Source organism: Tympanuchus pallidicinctus, unplaced genomic scaffold (genome assembly GCF_026119805.1).
Source record: "Tympanuchus pallidicinctus isolate F22 unplaced genomic scaffold, pur_lepc_1.0 scaffold2, whole genome shotgun sequence".
Classification (NCBI taxonomy): Eukaryota; Metazoa; Chordata; class Aves; order Galliformes; family Phasianidae; genus Tympanuchus; species Tympanuchus pallidicinctus.
This window is the reverse complement of record NW_026294721.1, coordinates 44,634,263-44,653,743: the sequence shown is the minus strand read 5'-3', so window position 1 is coordinate 44,653,743 and position 19,481 is coordinate 44,634,263. Positions and strand designations below refer to the sequence as shown.

The 19,481-nt window shown below is 38.6% G+C and overlaps 1 protein-coding gene across 3 annotated transcripts in view; it reads left to right on the top strand.

Annotated features, from left to right (window-relative positions):
• The window catches only part of RASGEF1B (RasGEF domain family member 1B), a 125,901-nt gene that overhangs the window by 13,591 nt on the left and 92,829 nt on the right, over positions 1 to 19,481 (top strand). The window contains exon 1 of one of the 3 annotated variants that reach the window (XM_052682232.1): positions 781 to 800. The exons of the other annotated variants lie outside the window; for them this stretch is intronic. The gene's annotated coding sequence lies outside the window, so the exon portion shown is untranslated. Of the gene's footprint in view, positions 1 to 780; positions 801 to 19,481 lie in introns of those variants that run through there. 3 annotated transcript variants of the gene reach the window in all.

The window sequence follows — 19,481 nt, the reverse complement described above, 5'->3', positions numbered from 1 at the left end:
GCAAAAAAAAAAAAGTTGCTTTTGATTTTTTTTTTTGGCCAAATTTATGATCGCAGGATAACAGTAATCCTGTTCATTGTGCTTTTAATGAAGCATTGCTTTTACATGTCACAGCTTCCACAACTGCTGTAAGATGCCAAGCATAAGCATACTGCTAACCAGTCAGTCCTTAGAACCATAAAGGCTGGAAAAGACCATTAAGATCACAGAGTTAGCCCCAAGCTATCTTCTCCATGTCCCTCAGTGCCACATCTCAATGGTTTTCAAGCACCTCCAAGAATGGTGACCTCCCTGGCAGCCTGTGCCAATGTATCTCCCTTGTTTTTGAAAGTAGAAGTTCCCTAATACCCAACCTGAACCTTCCCTGCTGCAACATTTGGGCAACAGTTTTTCTGCCAATGCTTTCTCAGTCGGGATGGAAACATGCTGCCCCAGACCACCTTGAAATTCTGTGGAGCAGAGTGATCTGAGGTAGATCTTGTACTACAACTAGTTGTTCTTCATAATGAATCGTGCTCAGATTTTAATCAGAGAAAAGTGTCAGCCATAGACAGGAATCACTGCAAAGCTTCCTGGCAGGTATCCTGCTTGTTGAAGGAGAGGCATAATTTAGATCAATGTTACGTTTATACATGTACTTTGTTTTTTCTGGTGTAGTTGGCTGGGTTTTAAGATTGCATCCTGTCCCTAATTTATTCTTTTACAGTTTCCTAGAAACTTCCCCCCCCCCCCCCCCCCCCATGAGCCTGTTAATACTGCTTCATTTTGTAGAAGTGCTGCTGGTACTGCATAACTGCACGGTAAGCTGAGAAGCAGTTTGGTTTTATTGTAGCCATTATTTATTTATCCTGTTTTATATCATATTTAGCTTCCATAAAATGCAGTTATAGAGGTATGAGGACATATGAGCACAAGTGGAGAAAAAAAAAAACCTGTTTTTCTTAATTAAGGCTTTTTATTTTACTTCTCATAACATTTCTGATTTGTTTGCTGTTATTTTTCTCTTGTTCTGGGATCTTAATCTCCTTTAAAAAAAAAAGAGAGACAATAGGATGTATTGCATTTGTGTCTGAAACTCTATATTAAGCTTATTATAGGCTTAGCATTTTTCTGTGATTGTCATGTGATATTTCTACAGTACAAAAATTAGTTTTAATTATTTTTTCTATTTACTTAATTTTTGGCAAATAAGTAACTTGTAACCAAGGAAGCATAACAGTCTTTTCTCCTACACAACAATTACTCTTGATGTGTTCTCTTGATTGAATGTAATATCAGCACTTCAAATGAAGCAACCTGTTCTCATTCCAAGTATGATGTGTCAGACTGTATTTCTGTGGTTCTCAATTCCTTTTGGTGCCTTCCTGCATATTACAAAAATAGTACAAAGCAGAGAGAACCTCCTGAGTAGCTTTGCATATAAGAAAAATAAGTGCCCAACAGAAAAAAGGGTACCGTTAACTGAATTGTAATGGATTTTTGTGTACAGAGCTCAGTACACCTTTGTTGCTTCTAAGTGTGCATTCCATAATGAAATAAGGCATGGTTGTCAAGTTAGGGACACTTTCAGGTTGACTCGTGTTTAGCAAAAATACATGGCAAGAAGCAATTTTTGTAGCTTGCTAGAATAAGGTCATATGTAGTGCCATGGATGCCAAATTTTTGCAGGTGTGCTGCCTAAATGGAATGGGATTCAACCTGTGAATGTTAAAACGTGGAATCTTATTTTGGGGCAGACATAACTGGAATCAAAGACTGCTGTCAAAACATCCAACACAAAATATTTTCTGTATTGTGTTGCTCTCTATTTTTATCTCAAATTTCTTTTCTTTGGAGACTACCTAAATTTATCAGATTGTTTAACTTTGGGTCTAGTGTAAGATGCACACAAGAATTTGGTGCCCATGGAGACACAATTCAGCTTAGTATATCTGCAGGCTGCAACAGACTATACTGCAAACATGATTTAATGTCATATTTTGAGTGTGGCAGGATATAAAGTTATTCTAGGAGAAGCCAAGGCTTTCACAGACTATGTTGGGCTTGCAACTTGTGCTGGGAATGATTTCAAAGGGTCAGTCATCAAAATTTATGATTGTTTCAAAACAGCTGATTTGTGCAGCTGGTGAAGAATGTAGAACTGTCTAGTGAGGAAAAAGTACTTATCATCAGACAAGACCCTACTTAAATTATTTAATGTCCTTGAATTATATCTTAAAACAGCTTGCAACATCCAAGGCCTCAGACAATCCCCCTGGGATAGCTGTTATTCATGACATGAAGTGTTGAACATAAAATTTGACTGACTGGCTCACTTCACAGCAGGTGGTGTTCCTCGAACAGCTGAGCTGAGGAAGGCATCAAACCTCTAGAGCACCTCCTTTTGTACTCCTTTCATCCTAGCCAGGGGCAAGGCAGCATAAAGCCAACTCAGATATTAAATGAGAAAATCCCTCTTTCACTGAATGAGAAGATTCTTAAATCCCTATCGTTTGTTAGTGAGGCAGTGATTGATTTGGAAATAAAAGGATGTAGTGGGGAATGTCCTGGAAATGAGGTAGATGGGAGTGGGCTGGGAGCAAGACTAAGCTGATTAGAGCAGGTGTATGCCACTTATTGTCTAGAGTACTTAAATTCTCTTAACTAGCTTGTGCAAAGCAGTCTCTTCTGTCTTGATTGTACAAGAGATGCGCTGGGCATCTAGGCAGCTCATTTGTTCTGTGCAAATAAAATGTTGTTAGTGGTAGTATTCTGTTCCTTCCTTGCCACTGATGGCATCCAAATCCATTTGTGTTTTTACTTTTCTGATAACCCATTGTAGTTGTTGTATGGAAAACAAATAAAACTTGCACTTCACAAGGAAAAATGGATCAAACGTTGTAGCTATGCTAGGGCTGCTTGAAAATACAAATTTATCACAAGAGTACTGGTAGAGCAGGGAGCTATACTGACCTGACAGCATGTGCTTGAATTCTAGTGCTATTGAGATACCGTGTGCTATTTCAGCTGCTGCCAAGCAGTTAAGCTTGTTTTTCTGCTAGCAGAGAACTGAGTTCCTCTGAACTTGAATTCTCAGACTTTTTTTTTTTCTTTTTTTGGTGAAGATTGGGGCCTTGATACTTGATGTAAAGCTGGTGTTAGGAACTTCCTTAGCCAGTGCTTGTGGCTCACAGGCAGATTTGAGAGGAGTGACGTGCACACAGGCATTTTCATGGGCTGTTTCTGACATGTTGCTGTCAGAGCACTAAAAAAGGAGAGTCCAGCTCAGCAGCCACCAAAGCTGTGCTTCAGGTACTTAATGCCGATGATGACTTTGTTATATTTCACTGGGTTCAATCAATTCCTATAAATTTTAGCACAAAGACAGATTGGTTTCGTACTGTGCCTCTTAGGGTGCTGACTATGCAGTTACAGCTTGTGTAGTACCCTTGGCTGAGAAGTTGGATTGAGTAGGAGCCACGCTGTTGTCTTGAGGTTGTTACTTTGTTTCTGATGATGGAATTAGAGGTTGGGTGGCTTTGTTTCTATAGGAGAGCTCTTCCTTTGTACAATGCGTAACCTATACTTCAGCATGCTTCTCAGATCATAAACCTTGGGCAGCAGTTGCCCAAGCCTGCTGCAGCATCCTGGGGTGGAATGAAGTAGTCAACATCTTGGGGTGATGTGGACAGTCGGGGCATGCTGCTTTTCTGATGGCAACAGAGATGCTCTACAAAGGATGCAACTCACTAGCAATAATGGCTGGAAATAAATCCACTTTATTCCTTTGCTATCAGACTTCAAAGTACTGAAGTACTCCTGAGTGTAAATGGAATCCTGCTTGAGGGTGTGTTGTGTGTGGGCAGGAAGGAGATGTATTCAATGTGCACAGAATAAATGCTGTACCTTGAGGTGATTTACAGTGCTTGCCTCAGTCTGTTTGCCTGCAGCTCTGCAGCGTTGTCCCTCTCACCACCCCTCTGTGGGGCCCCTTTCCTTTACTATAGGAATAGTGACATTCAGCAGGAAAGAGGAGAAGCAAACACTGAGAAGCCCAGCACTGTGCTGGTTTATTTGATTTGTTTTTGTAAGCCATCTCAGCTACCACCCAGTGAACCTGTGCAGCCTTGGTAGAATGATGCTGGCAGATGGCCTGGATAGCAAACCCCAAAAGCAGCTCTGGATCTGCGGTGACGAAGAAATGTTCCACTGAGCTGTCCCTTTGCCAAAGGATATTTGCCTGGCGCAGTGACAAGGAAGACCCCTTCCTCGCTGTTCGTATATGGCAAAGTTTCTTGCAGAGCTCCTAGGCTGCACGTTGCCTGATAAGGGCAGCTCTTCTGTGTATGAGGTAGGTGGCTGGAGTGATGTTGTTAGACCTGTGTTTACAGTGATTGGTTTCTTTTTGAGATGCCTGTGGAGTGTTGCTTTCCTCTGTATCTTCAGGTTGGATATTATTGACAGCTGATTACTTGAACATTTCCTCTTCAGAAGAGCAGTTATGCAGTGGAATAGGCTGCATGGGGAAGTGGTGGAGTCTCTGTCCCTGGAGGTGTTCAAAAACTGTGAAGATGTGGCATTGAGAGACCTGGTCAGTGGGCATGGTGGGGATGGGTCTGTGGTTGGACTCTGATCTTACAGGTTTCCAACCTTAATGATTCTATGACTTTTCATTGAAATAAATGCCAGGGGTGTGGCAGGCATTCCAGAAGCTAGGATGGTTTGTTTTTGTCTTACTTTGCTTTTCGCATCTTCGTGGATGAGGAGCTGATGCTTAATTGCCTGCTGCTACTTCCAGTTCACCTGAAAAGTGCTTGGCTTAGGCAGAGCTGAAGGGCATTAATTGCCTCCCTCAGTATGTGCACATGAACTCATGTTTATGTCTCAACTACTAGCAGATGAACAGCTGCCTTGGATTATATAGTGAAACATATATGTACGTTAAGCATGTATGTTAAGCTCCTGATAACAGTATGAATAATGTTATCATATAAATAGTCCTGTAAAATCAAAAAAAAAAAAAAAAAAAAAGGTTTGCAGCTTGCATTATCCTCTATCTTTGATCGCTGGCAATATAAGCATGCGTCCTTACTGTTCTCTGCCCTAACATCTACTTGTAAATAGCATGTTTGATGAATGGCTTTGAAAATTAGTTCCAGGTGAACAAATTGCTTAGCATACTTTGTGCTGTAATTAGGTGATGGCTATAACCAATCATTACAGTGGATGTAAAGTGATGTAATTAAGCATGATATCTGTGCGTGATGTTTAGTAGAGGTTTGAATGAAGTATGTGACTTTGCATTTATCTAATCCCCTCCCACCCCGCGAGACTATAAAAGGGAGGTGAGGAAGCCCTCCAGTGGTATCTGTTAGCTCTTAAAGGTAACGTGCTTCTGAATCACAAGGGGGTGGCAAATACCAGGATCTTTTCCTAGGCTTGAGCAAGTTCTCTGTTAAGGACTGTGTCGAGCTGTTATTGTACAAGATGTGGTTGAGAAATACCAAAAATAGGGAAGTCTGCCCTTGAGCAAAACACTTTCCAATAGAGCCCAATAGGACCATTAGCTTTTGTCTTAAAACAAACCATCAAATTTTTAGAAACTTAAAATGTTAATTTCATTCCAGGTAAACTTTGATTGCATTTGAATTTATGTGGTGGTGGTGGTGTTTTTTCTGTTAGTTTTAAGGTTTCATTTTAGTCACTTTAAAGAAGAACTTTACCTCACTTTTCAGACTCCAAAATGTCCAGATGGTTACAAGTTATGTGAATTTATTGTATTTTTAACTGGCAAATTTGTATTCCCTGCAGTATGAAATGCTTACCTTTAGTTGGTGTGACTTAATGGAACTTAAGCTCTAAACAGTCACTATTTAATACAGTGTTATCTTGACTAGACTGAACTTAGAGCCCCACTAGCAATTTAAAGCTAAAAAAGCCCAGGAAATCAAAAAGATTAAATGTGTTTAAGGGGAAGAACTGAGGCTTGAGAAATAAGAACTTCATTTTGGTCAAGAATCCTATGTGAATTCTATGGGTTATCTTTTTTGTATGCTAAGGAAGCCACCAGAAAATGCTTAAAGATTGCCTCTTGCACATTCTTTTCTGAGCTGCCAGTTGGATTTAACGTTCCTTGAGTTTGCTAGAAAATGTGAGAATCTTATTTCCGGAGAAAGGGTTGTGTGTGAGAGTTCCATAGCTTATTGTTAATAGTATTGCAGGTCTTTGGCATCTGGTGGTTCAGCCATTTCACATTGCTTTAATAGGATTGGTGTACTGTTTAATGGGTTCTCATTAAATATGAGGTTATGCTGGCTTGTGGAATATCTGAATGTTTGAGGAACAGACAGTATGGAATTGCTTCTGCTGTAGTTACACATGTTGATCTCACTGTGGTCACAAGAAAGACATTGAAGCCTTGAAGTATGCACAGAGAAGGACAAGGCATCTGGTAAGGGGCCTGGAGAAAAGTCTTATGGGGAACAGCTGAGAGAACTGAAGTTGTTCAGTCTGTAGAAGAGGTGAACTTATGGCTCTCTACAACGTCCTGAAAAGAAGTTTTGGTGAGATGATGGTCATCCAGTAACGGTGATAGGACAAAAGATGGTGGCTTTCAGTTGCACCAAAGGAGGTTCAGGTTGGATATTAGGAAAAATTTCTTCTTAGAGTGGTGAGGTGTTAGAACATGTTGCCCAGGGAGATGGTGGCATCACCATCCCTGCTGGTGTTCAAGAACTGTGCAGATGTGGCACTGAGGGACGTGATTAATGGACATGGCAAGAGCAGATTGGAGATGAACTTGATTAGCTTAGAGGTCTTTTCCAACCTTAAAGGTTCTATGAATTTTGTTCTTTAGGGTATCTGTTCCAGAGCAGTAACATAATATGCCTGGGTGGGTTTCCTTTTTTACATATCTGTCTGACTGAAGCTGGGAAGAGCACTGAGAAGAAGTATAGTGTCTCTGATAGAAGCTTTCCTGGTATTTTTTTTTTTTTTCCCAAATGCAGTGCTCTAAGAGGAAGCAATTTTTTGTTATCTCTACCCTCTGAGACATTGATTAGGTATAGTGACCTGGAGCATACTATGCAAAAGGAAGTACAACCCTATTCAGGATAAGCCTGCATTGGACAGAAGGTCTGTAATTGCAGCCTGAACCAGCTGTCAGTGATCATAGCCAGAGTTTCAGCAAGAGAGCAAGATCATGCAAGGTAATAAGATTAAGTGCAGATTTATGAGGCTTGTGTGGGAGCATACACTTGACAAATATAAAGTGGGCAGCAACAAGTTAGGTAGCAGTGATGCAGGATAAGGATGTGTAATGAGTGAGGAAGGAAAATATTCTCCTACTGAAAAAGGTGATCATTGAAATAGCAAAATATGAATTCCTAATGTGCAACCTTTGAAGCCCATTGCTGGCAGTCTCCAGGGGAGTTGTAGGTATCAGATGTAGCTTATTGCATCTCATCTTTGAGAGAAGCACACATGTTCTGATTTAAAAAAGCATCCCCTTTGGTCTCAAATTAATGTAAAAATTGAAATGATTGAAGTTCCTAAAGTACTGAAATTCCCAATTTCTTCTGCTGGTGAGGTCAGAATATACAGGTTAATTGCAGGTGTGTATGGTCAGAGAAGCTAATCAGCTGGGTTAAGCACCTCCTTAACTGAGAAGCTGGAAGATGATTGAACTAGCTGGAGGAGCCTCAGATGACTATGTGATTCTGCTATGCTTTGAGCAAGCCCATAGCATGTTTCTTATGCTTCATGCATTTGTATTATTTGATAGGGGATTTCACTTAAAGCTTGTGCTTATCTTTGTGAAATTGCTCAAAACTTGTGTAGCTCTCCTCATTGGAGAGGAACCTGGAGGTAAAAATCTTTTTTTGGCAGGGTTGTGCTCAATTCTTTCTTTCAGCTTTTATTGACAGTGGGTTTCCATAATTCAGGTGCAACTCCTCGCACTTCAATTTGTTGAATGTCTTGATTTTTCTCCTGGCCCTATTGGTTGAGCCTGTCTAGGTCTCTCTGGATAGCAGGAACAGCCTATCCTTCATCAAGTCTTAAATGAAGGAAATTAAGTACTAATGAAGGACTACTGAGTTGTGCAATGTTATCTTTAGTTTTAATTACTGAAATTTCCTTTGTGGCTCCATACCTTAGGATACAGAACACACTATTTCTATTTTCTTAAAAATTGAATGACTGAACAAAATGGTTGTAGAGGTGGTTAACTTATCTTTGAATTTTCTCACATAAAGGTCATGTGTTAATAGTATTCTGGCATAAATGAACAAAGGAATTTTTTTTATCAATGAAGGTATAGATAAGATCATGAGCTGTGACATGAATCTATTAAAAATTCCTAGGTCTGGAGGGAGCTCCAGCTCAATTACTCATGTGGGAGCAGAAGAATAGTCTGCTGCCTGTTTTCTTCCTGGAATTCTCTCTTGTACCACTGGCTACTGAGTGCATGCATGGAGAGAGGAGGATTTAAACTGCGTTCTTTGCATAGAATTTTCTACTATCTAATAAAATATTGAGACTTCCTTTATCAGGAATAATGCTCTGCATAATGGCTTTCCTTAACTTTTGTTACTTCAGTTTCTGTGGGCTTTATCTAGAAGTACAGGCTTCAGTAATCTCTGATTGAATTCGTATCATAGATGAATGTGGTTTGAATGCTAAATAAACCTTGCAGAATTTAAAGACAACTATGAACAGATAATAGAGAAAATGCATATGAATTATGCATCTTTCTAATATGTAATACTAGAATGTCAGAGATTGAACCCAGTAACCTGCTGACAAATAAACTTCATTTTCTGAATAAGAATAGAGTATGATGCAAAGGACCTACCAGTATAATTTGTCCAACTATTTATCTTAATTTTGCAATAAATGAGTTTCTTTTTTTTTTTTCTGTGGTTGAGTATATGCAAGTACAAAGGGAAATCCTAAGCTAAATCACTACTTGTTCCTAGGTCTTGTAGTTACAGCAGAAGCCCAACAAAATGTTACGCTAAATGGGGAAACTGGTTCTGTAGAAACATTTGGTTAAAGGACCGTACTGATTTAGTCACACTGAGGGTTTTTTCTGTTGTTCAGTCTTCCTTCACTGGTGACCTAGAACTAACTTAGAGAGCTACTTGGTTAATGACATGATTTACATGCAAATGTGATCAGAGAAGTTTACCCCCAAGGGAATGATACAGGTGCTCATACATAACCACTTTGCAATTGCACAAAGGAAAGTTCCTCTTGAGACTCTAATGTAAATCAAATAGTTGAATGGTGGTTCAATGTCAGTATTACTGGTTAGGCTTGCTTGCACCAAGTAACAAGCTTTTTTTATAATTCTTGATTTAATTGTAATCTGAATGCAAATGAAATGTAATTGGATATTACTTCAAATGGATTTTGCCTGGAAAAATACTGAGACAGTAGGCCTAAGTATTTGAGCTCTGAATTGAGGGGATTAAGAATACTAGTTACTGCTACTTAGCGGTGAATTCCTGAATAGACTTATCAGACACATTAATACATAGCTGTCAGGTCATATCTATTGCCAGGAGGGAGAATCTTGAGTGCCAGAAACAGTAGTTTGCAAACAACTTTCATCTTTGATAAGGAAGGTAGTGCAGAAGGCTGAAATTCAATAGTGTGGTTCAGAGGAGTTCACTATTGTCCAGTATGGCCCAGAAATGTTTTCCCAAAGCCATTAGGAATAAAGCTTTCTGTCTTTCCAGTATTGGCTTTTCAACCTGGTCCGAAATACTAGTATCTCTATGTTTCAGTTCTTAGATAACTGTGTCCTTGCAAATAAAGTAGTTTTTAGCTGGCTCATTTCAGTGATCTCTTCAATCATACAGTTTACCTTCTGAATGGATATGCTTTCACTCTGTTAAAATCATGTAAATGTAAACAATTTTGTTGAGTGTTTAGGTAAGATCCTTCCTCTTCACCTGGATTTTTATTTTGCTTCTCAACAGAAGGTGGTCCTGTAGTTTCATTGCAACGATGGCTGAATCTTAGAAGCTTTAGTAAATATGAGTCTTATGTTCGTAGGAGCTATTAAGGTTAGTCACTTTGCTAAGGAGGATTGTGATGTGAGAGCTGAGTGTAAATGATATGCATAGAGGAAAATAGCTTGTTTTCTTACCAGAATACACATCGTAAAATTGACACACGCTTTTGTGGGTTCAGATGGAAAATGAGGCAAAAAGTACTCGGAAGGCCTTAGGAATCATAGAATCGAAGTTTAGTAGTCAGTGTTAGTTCAAAATAAAAAAAAAAAAAAAATATTTACATGGACACATAACAAATCTAACCTTACAGTATAGCAAGGAAGCTGTATGTCATTGTGACTTCTAGGATTTGCAATTGTACATTTTAAGTTACATTTTACAAATCTACCAAAAAAGGAGACCAGGCAAATGTATTCATGATTTCCGACGTTATTGAACATATTCAGTGTAACTTACAAACAAGCACAACTGCTCTTCACACCTGAATCTTTCTTAGCTTTGAGCATGACATTTCTCTAAAACAGTGCTGGGATTAGATTGCTCAGCAATGGACATCGTGTCATTAAAATATAAGCTTTCAGGATGTTATTCAAGAGAGTCTCTCCATTTCTTTAGCTGTATTTTTTTCACTTCATCTACTGTGATTGCTCAAAATTACTTACACTCGTCTTCATCTGGTAGTTCTTCAGTTCCTCATATAACAGATGGGTCTTTCCTGAAGGACACTAAAGGGTTACTAGATTGGCTAGACTGAAAGCAAGCAGATACAGCTGGTTGCAAACCAGACTGAGTGTGTGGTGATAGCTGTGAGCAAAACAGGAAAAACATGATGCTTATGGATCCTGTTGGATCTAAATTTGAATTTGTTTTGATACCTCCTGTGGTTGAGGAGGGATATGTATGTGGAGCTTGTGGTGTTGTCAAGTGATGGTGAGATTTTCAGAGTGTTTTGCAATTCCTTTATGTAGATAGCAGTGATGTCAGAGGTAGACTTGTGTTAATGCTTTTGTAAATCCTGCTCTGAGTTCAAAGTATCCTAAGGATAAACTGCAGATCTGTTTCTGATTTGATCTTCTGGACTTGACTCCTGAGATGCTCTTCACTGGGTTGTTCTTGACTAGTTGTCATCTTGCTGTACTGAGTAGTGTTCTTGTCTTACTTTTTTCAAGCAGCCTAAAGTAACTGATGCGCGCTCTCTCTCTCTCTCTCTCTCTCTCTATATATATATATATAACTTTGCATCTGGTTTTTAGACTTCATTTTCCATTTTCTGCACCATTAGCCTTTGCAACTCTTAAAGTAGTATGAACTTCATCTCCATGGGAGACTACTTAAAACATTTGGATTTAAATCTAAAAGAAAACGTATTTTTCTACAGGCTACGATGTGCTCTGGATAACTATCAGTTATAAAGAAAAAAAAACGCTGGAATGACTGAAGTCTCATGCCCAATAAATTCCTTTCTTCCAAAAAAAATTCTCTTTGAGAATTATAGAGCAAAAATTTGCTCTATGTGAAATTCAAGAAAATTTGATTCAGTGTGCATATTAAATTTATTTTCTGCTGTAATTGAGTGGCATGTGTGCTGATGTCAGTCAACTCTTTGTTGTCTTGTCTTTGGCTGAATTCTGAATGTCTATTGAAAATTTTAGCCCAAGTTTAAGGCTTAGATGTCTCATTTCAGTAAACAAAGACAAGATTTCATATAGTAAAGAATAGTAGTAGAATGTATCAGTCTTTTTTTCAGCTGTATGACTTTATCAGATTTTTCAACTAGAGTCCATTAAACTGAGAAGTATTTAGAAAATGTATGAGAATGTTTTCTGTATACTTGTTGATTGAATTCATTATATTTGTATAGGAAGGAAAAGAAGGAAATAGATTTTTTTTTTTTTTTTGCTGTTTTTAAGTATGAAGTATATTGCCCTTGTGATTAGAAGAACTTCAAGTGACTGACATTAATGCAAGTTCAATATGGGCAAGAGTTACTCCCTGGGTGATGTTGCATTTTAAATGTAGGTTATGTTTTATACTCAATGTCATCTTTTTTTTTTTTTGAAAAGGAAGCCATCAAATTATTAATATGAGATTGCTTCAGCAAGTCTATGAAATGTCTGTTCTTTCCCTCTTATGTTTACTACTCTAGTAAAATATTTATCGCAGTCTTCAGTAATGAGGAGCTAGATATGACAAGAAGCACTAGTGTAGAAACTTCACTGAGAAAATAACTAAAGCTTCATCAGTGCCTATTGAAGAGAGATGAATTCTAAGGATCTGAAATATCAAAGAATATAGAATGTTTTCTGAGAACTGTATTGACTCTGAGAACCAGTAGATGTTATTTTTCATTGGGTAGAACTTCTGTGCTACCACAAAAACCTAAGAAATTGAAGAAAGAACACTGAAGATTTTTAGTTAGACCTTGTGTATTTGCTCACACAATCGGTTAAGTACTTGGATTGCCAAATGCTAAGGTTTAATTTTCTTCACAGAAGACTTGAGACATAAGCTTTCATGTATTTTATTTGACAGTACATAGAACGTTTAGCCAGTAAAGCTTTCTGAAGACTAAATGATCATTTTTTTCTTACTGAAGAGCAAATGAAGTGCATGCATTTAGTGTTTAAGTGGTTTTGAGGCTAAAAAGATGAAATCATCTGTGGAGATAATGTATGAAGACTATGTTGTCAAAGGAGAGATGAATGTGCATTGTGTGGGAACTGACTCATGGCCTGAATCACTGATTGAACACCCAGGAAAAGGACCCAGTTAGCCCTGGGAGCATAGATGAGGACAAGTCACCTGTGTGACTGGAAGGGGTGGAGCCTGGCTGCACCTCTTAGACCTCACTTAAGAGCTGACTGCCTTCAAGGAAGGATCTCTTTCTGGAGATCCCTCTTTGGTGAAGCTTTTCCCCTGTGAACCTAGAATCTTCTGAAGTGTGAGCAATTTTCTTCCCTTTCTTTTGTTTCTTCTTTCCTTTTCTTTCTATTCTGCCAGTCCTTCTGGCGTCATGCCTCTGTTGTGACAACTTTACCACTGTATTGATCTAATTGCTGCAGCCATTTAAAAAATATGGAATACTTGGATACTTCTCTGCTTGCAGCTGAATGTTGTTTACAAAACTACCTGTGTACAAATACCTTCATTTGAGTCTACAGCTGAAACGGTTGATAAGGGAAGTGTTAATAAGCAAACATAGAAGTGAAGTAGTTTAAAATAATGAAAAGTAGCACTAATGCATTAATAGTGTGCATTCTTTCTGTTCTGAGTGATGTTTTCAATTACTATGCTATAATTTTGCTGTACTGAGCTCTCTTAAGCAGAAATGGGTTTGGTTACAAAGGTATTGAGGGCAAAGCAGTACTGAGCAGTTGGATTTTTGACAATAACTATGTACAGAGAAAAGACCAATTGTACTGTTCAAGAGGTTGTCCATGATGCTTAAAGACACTGTGAAATATACTGTGCAATTCAGAATGAACAGGCACAGAATTAATGTGGCAGCAGCATGTTATTCTTTTTCCATGCTATTTGTTGGACTTTTATAATATACTTCTGATGTAATTGGTGTGACACATTATTAAATATGGTATTATCTTGTGGGCTGCTTAATTTAGATTTTTTTTGTCCATAATGACTTTGCTCTTGAGTTTGTATTAAATGAACATCTTAGGTATTTACCCCAAAAGGGCTAGAGCATATTGGAGAAACGACTTCTGCATTGAGATTTTTGTTCTGTATTCCTGAAATCTGAGCACCCCAAGCTGAATACTGTCGACAGCCATTGCCTGTAGGGTTATACAGCATGTCTGCCTTGCTCAGTGCTCTGTGTACATGGATATCCAGGAGCTTGGGTAAGGACTTTTTGGTGCATCTTGTTTAGAAGGTGTTTTATTTCAGTTGGTTTATTACTTGCCAGAGTGCAATGAAATGCCCATTGAATCAAGTTTTGTGAAGACAGAATCAAGGTAGCTGTAATTAGCTGTCTTATTTGCTTGCATCTCCTGCCTTTAGGTGCAATTAACTTGAGGCTAGGGAGAACTTCAGGCCTGTGCAGGAGCAAAGCATTAAGCCTCAGGATTTGGTCTCGGGCATTTAAATGCTCAGTCAGAGAGGAGACAAGGTGCAATTAAGCATTTTACTTATTGTTATAATGCAATTATCCTTTTCTAGCTCCTGGATTTGTGTGCCTAAATTTGCTTGGGTAGCTTTTTCCTTTGATTAAATTCTGTGAACTTAAGGCTCTTCAAGAAGACAACTCATGGGCATTGTTGGGACAAGCTTCTCTTCTGCATTACGAGGCTTGCTACAGGGCTCAGATAAGATCCCAGAAAAGCAGCATTAGTGTTTCTGGTATGTTTCATCCTTTTCTTCCAGCTCAATTCACTTTACTTTCTTTCTTTGTTTGTTTTCTAATCTAGATATCAGTTTTACACTGATATTTGTGTTCCTACTTTTTACTTGGAAGATGTTCCTGAGTATTTAATGGATCCATTTCAGTGCTGTATAAAAATCTGAACATACAGTTGTTAGCTATTTGGGCATAGAGGACTTCTAAAGGTATGCAGTAAGTTTCTTTACAACTGTTACCTCAGCCCAAAGAGATTTTTCTTGAGGAATGATGGTATGGATTGTTAACCCCTTTCCTTAGTTCACTGACTCGGTGCATTATTTGAAAACGCACTGAGCAAAACTGAATGTCAGAGTATGTCCTTGTTATATCTTGAATGGTGTAAATATTAAGGTAAGGGAGTAGATCACTTAGTATTCCTGCTGAATCAAGCAGATGAAAGAAGAACCAACCTAAAAAGCCTAAGGAGGTTATTTTCAGTTTCCTTCTGCTTATGTGTAGCTGGGGACACTGTTAGTATAATCCAATTTAGTGTTGTCATCAGACTGTATTTTTGTACTTAGGGCACACAGATGTAGTGGAAGTAACTACTCTGTTCTGGTTATAAAACTATTGTTTCAGTATTTGCATTTGTTTGCTTTTATAAAACTGGAATCAATCAGATTTTTCTCTTAATATCCATATAATCAATGAAACTTGATTGCAGTTAAAACTCTGTGTTCAGTTCAAGTCTGCATTTATTGATTCAGCACCTTACCAAAGCTCTTACTGTGTAGGCTCTTCAAGCTACAAGTAGAGCTGAGGAACAATATAACTAAAGCTGAAGACACTTGAACCCAAATCTTTGTTCCTTATTGTGACTAACTAATCTAGATCAAATTCATTTTTGTCATATACGGAAAGCTTGAAATTATGTAATCTGAAGCTTTCTATTAATGGACCTATTGATTTGTGGAGCAGATTGTAACTGCTCTTTGAGTTTGTTTTCACTTCTGATTTGTTACGATAAATTAGTTTTTTGTATTGTTCTGTTTACGCTATTGAGACTTAGACTGGGTCACAGCCTAAACAAGCAAGAACCTGCAATCCCATATGGCAATTGCCTTGCCAATTTGTCTTGCTAAATGCTATCTGTTCCATAGATTTCTGGGTTTTGGGTGCATCTTCTCTAATGTAAGCTGTGTGTTTTTCAGGATGCAGGAAATTGGTTTACTCTGCTAGCTTGTCCTTTTGAGGCAAAAAGTAGCTGTTAGCTAACCATGAAAGGCCATGAATGTGTGGTGGAGAAACAGCTTTAAATGTTAATAAATGAACTTATCCTGAGAGAAACTAACTCCTGAATCTGTTAAGTCATATTAATGTATTTTTCCTGTATTAATAACTGGAAATTGCCACAAGGGTGCATGAAGTGTCTTTTAGTAATTGTACGTTTTTTAGGTAATTGCAAAAATAAAAGCTTTGAGTGATCCAATGAGAAGCTGAGGTTAAAAGGCTGTCACTCCCTCTAAGACTTTTGCTTCAGGGTATTGAGGATCACCTGTAAGTGCAGAAACTGTCTTGGATCAGTGTGCCAGGGACTAGAAGTGTTGGAGTCACCCACAGGCAGTGCTGGCAGTCTGTCAGGTGTATGTCAGGAGAGGGAGAGAATGGTGGAACTCAAATTATTATGAGACCTATTTTCATTCTGATGAGAGTTTTTAACTTAAGTTTCACAATTCTTTCCCTACCTCCACTCTCTGTTGTTTTTCTTTATTATTTCCTTAACTTCTGTGACTTCTGGGTTTTTTCCTCATCCTTCCTAGCCCACTAATTTTACTACCTTAGTTCATTTCCAAACACTGGCACTTGCTGGTTCTTGCTATGCTCTCTGCCTCACAAAAATGAGATAAGCTGTGGCACTGGAGTGCTCCCACTGCAGACTCCCCAGATGCTTCATTATTTGCTTATAATACTAGCATGCCTGCAGGGTCTAATTGAAGAGGCTACAGAGAAGCAAGTTTGACAAGGCAGGGAAAGGTGGTTGTCTTTTTCACCTCTTCTCTTTTCCTTTACTGTAGTATTGGCCACTGTAATGAGTGATCCCAGTTCATCAGTGACCTAGCTAGATCTATAGAAGGCTTGTTTTTTTGGTCCACTGCTAATAGCAGTGGGTCCTGTTGCACCAAGTAGATCTTAATCCAATCAGAGGTGTTGGGGAGATGCAATTAGGGGAGATTCAGGTTGGAAATCAGGAAACACCTCTCTAAAAGCGTGGTGATGCAGTGGCACAGGCTGCCCAGGGATGTGGTGGGATCACTGTTTCCCTGGAGGTTTTCAAGAACCATGGAGATGTGGCACTGAAGGCATGGCTAGTGGGCATGGATATGGTTATGGGTTGGTGTTGGACTTGGAGATTTCAGATGTCTTTTCCAATCTTAATGATTCTACGATTAGATATCCTGTGGGAGAGAATGAACACCTGTAAGTAGAGAATGGGGACTTAATCCAGCAGAGTTGAGGGAGCTTGAGGTAATGGGGGAAAGCATAGCAAGCAACTCAGCCGGCCTGGGTTGGAAAGAGCAAGAGACTTCAAGTAGAAAGGAAAGACAGCATGCAGAATTGAAAGGTCTTAAGTGCTGCAAATCTCATCTTTGGGACTCTGTTTTCACCAGCTCTCTGAGGAGGGGAAAATGAAGTATAGCACTGTGACTGATTTTTTTTTTTTATTTTTTTTTTTCTTCAGAGGGGCTTTGGGCAATGGATTCTTACAGACAGTAAATTTCTAAAGCAAACATCTATGGAACTTTGCTTTAATTCTGAGCCCTGACCCTTCTTGCTTCATGGATATGTTAATGAACTGCTTAATTAGAGAATATTGATAGCATATGGTTCATCATTATGTACAGTATATCAGGCTCTAATGCTAGTTAGTATTTCATACTTTAAGATTGCAGCTTCTCTCAAAATATTTAAGCCTGTTTTCAAAAGTTACTTCTGAAAATCTGTAATGCTGAAGAGTACTCCTAAGTTTCATAGGTTGTTACAATGTCCTTACCTTGTTCTACCTCCTCTGTGCAATGCAAGCTGTAACTTCAGTAAGCTTTGTTTCCTCAATTGTAGCACTAGAAAACAAATAAGGTTGTTGATGGGCTTTGCCGAAGGGCATGATTCTTTAAAGAGTGGAAATAGAGATCAGCAGCCAGCTCACCATACTGCCTGCTTGGAGAGGTATTAGGTGAGGTCATAGAAACAGATATTTCAGATACAGATCATTGTTTTCAATAGGCATTACATGCCCCAAAGGCGAAAGGGAAAGGGAAAAGGGGCATTACATGCCCCAAAGGGAAAGTCTTCTGTTCAAGCAAAACTAGGGAAAGGATGGAAGCCTTGTATGGTGAAGGACTCCAGAATTTTAAAACAGGACTAGGTGCATGAGAAGAAAGCTCTTTGTATTAAAATTTCTGAAGAAATGTCACTGTAAGAAAATGAATAGTTTATTTATATAAATGTTTTCCTTTGGAATGGAAAGTTAACAGGAATTTTGCGTCAAACCGTATGTGGAAGCGATTGGGGAATTAAATGGTAAAACATTCTCCTGACACACATTCTGAGATCAGGCAACTGGCTGTGAGGAGTATACTGTCAGAATGATAACATTTCCTTTTTCATGAGTCAAATTCCTCTAAGACGTACAAGGGATGCACTAGGTGGAACACAAGAGCTTCCTTTCAGAAGGTGTGGGGAGAGGAGAGTTTAAGTGGTAGCTATGTAGAAAGCAAGATCCTGGCTTGTTAGTTCACATCTCAATCATCAAATGGCTACACCAGTGAGTACAGTCTATAGAAGCTGATTTATCTTCTCTGTGTGCTGGATGATGATACATAGAATGTTTATAGATAAAAACATGCAGTGAACTAACAAGTGGGAGTATGGGATTTTTGAAGGTGGGGAAAACTGTAGAGGTGAATTGCATCCTCAAAATAACAGTCCCTATACTCTTGGTTCAAAAAAAAAAAAGCTAACACTTTAAACACTTCAAGGTCAAGTTACTGAGTCTAAGTCACTGAACTTGAGTTAGGCTGAAAATAATTTTAACTCTTTTGTTGTGAGAAGCTGTCAGGTGTCCTATGAATTTCTGGTATGTGCTAAACACAAGAACAATTAGGGAAGTAAAAGGAAAGAAAATCTATCAGCTAGCCTTGGAAAAACAATTTATCCTTCTTGCCTGTTGACTCTACTCCTAGGTGGAAATTCTACAGAAATTCTTGTGTACACTTGTGGCTGAAAGTAGGAATTTTTTTCCAAACAAAGGACACTATCCATGTTGATGAGAAATGCCATTCAATTCATTTGCTTAGAACTAAATATTGTATATACTCTCAATTGAAAGGAGACCCCTTTCAAATGTACTTGATTTAGACAAGCTCCTGAGATACTGCTTACATGGGGATTTGGGGAGTATTCAAATGGTTTCCCTTAAATATGTGAATCTGGCTGTATCTCCAATTAAGTGAACTTCTTCCAAAAAAAAAAAAAGTGCTCTGATGAAAGCTGTAATTTTTCTAATGAGATGGATCTTAATTTGCGAGTCTTAATAAGGCATTCTGCTGTGAATAGACTTGCTGTGAGTTGTTACTTTGCATCTCTGGATGAATGCATCAAAGGCAGTGTTTCATCACAGGGCTGTTTCCCAAGCTTTATTTTTGTGCACTCTTTGAAAAATCTGGATTGTGTTCATTGTTCTTGGAGCTTAGACCCTTTGCATGGTGTCTGCTGGTAAAAATTCTGGACTGAATGTCTTTTGGACTTTAGAGATTGAAATGGAGAAGGCCACTTCCTCAGCCTGCGTTACACAATGCAGGCTGTGTGCAGTGATTGTATACAAGATAGGTCTAAAAATATCACTATGAATTCGTGTTTCTTTTTTCAGTGGCTACAGAGTACTACCTGTTTTTCCTCTTAATTTTATGCTGTTTTTCTTAATTGCTGACTCTGAAAATGCAGAGTGGAACAAGAACTCATCTGTGAGTTTTAGAAACGTCTCAGAGTAAAATGCTGCTTTATAGCTGGGCAACCCAATAACTGGTGATGAGCTCTATGGCCATTGAAGAGAATTCCATTGCTTCATGTTCCCAGCTGTTAAGTGT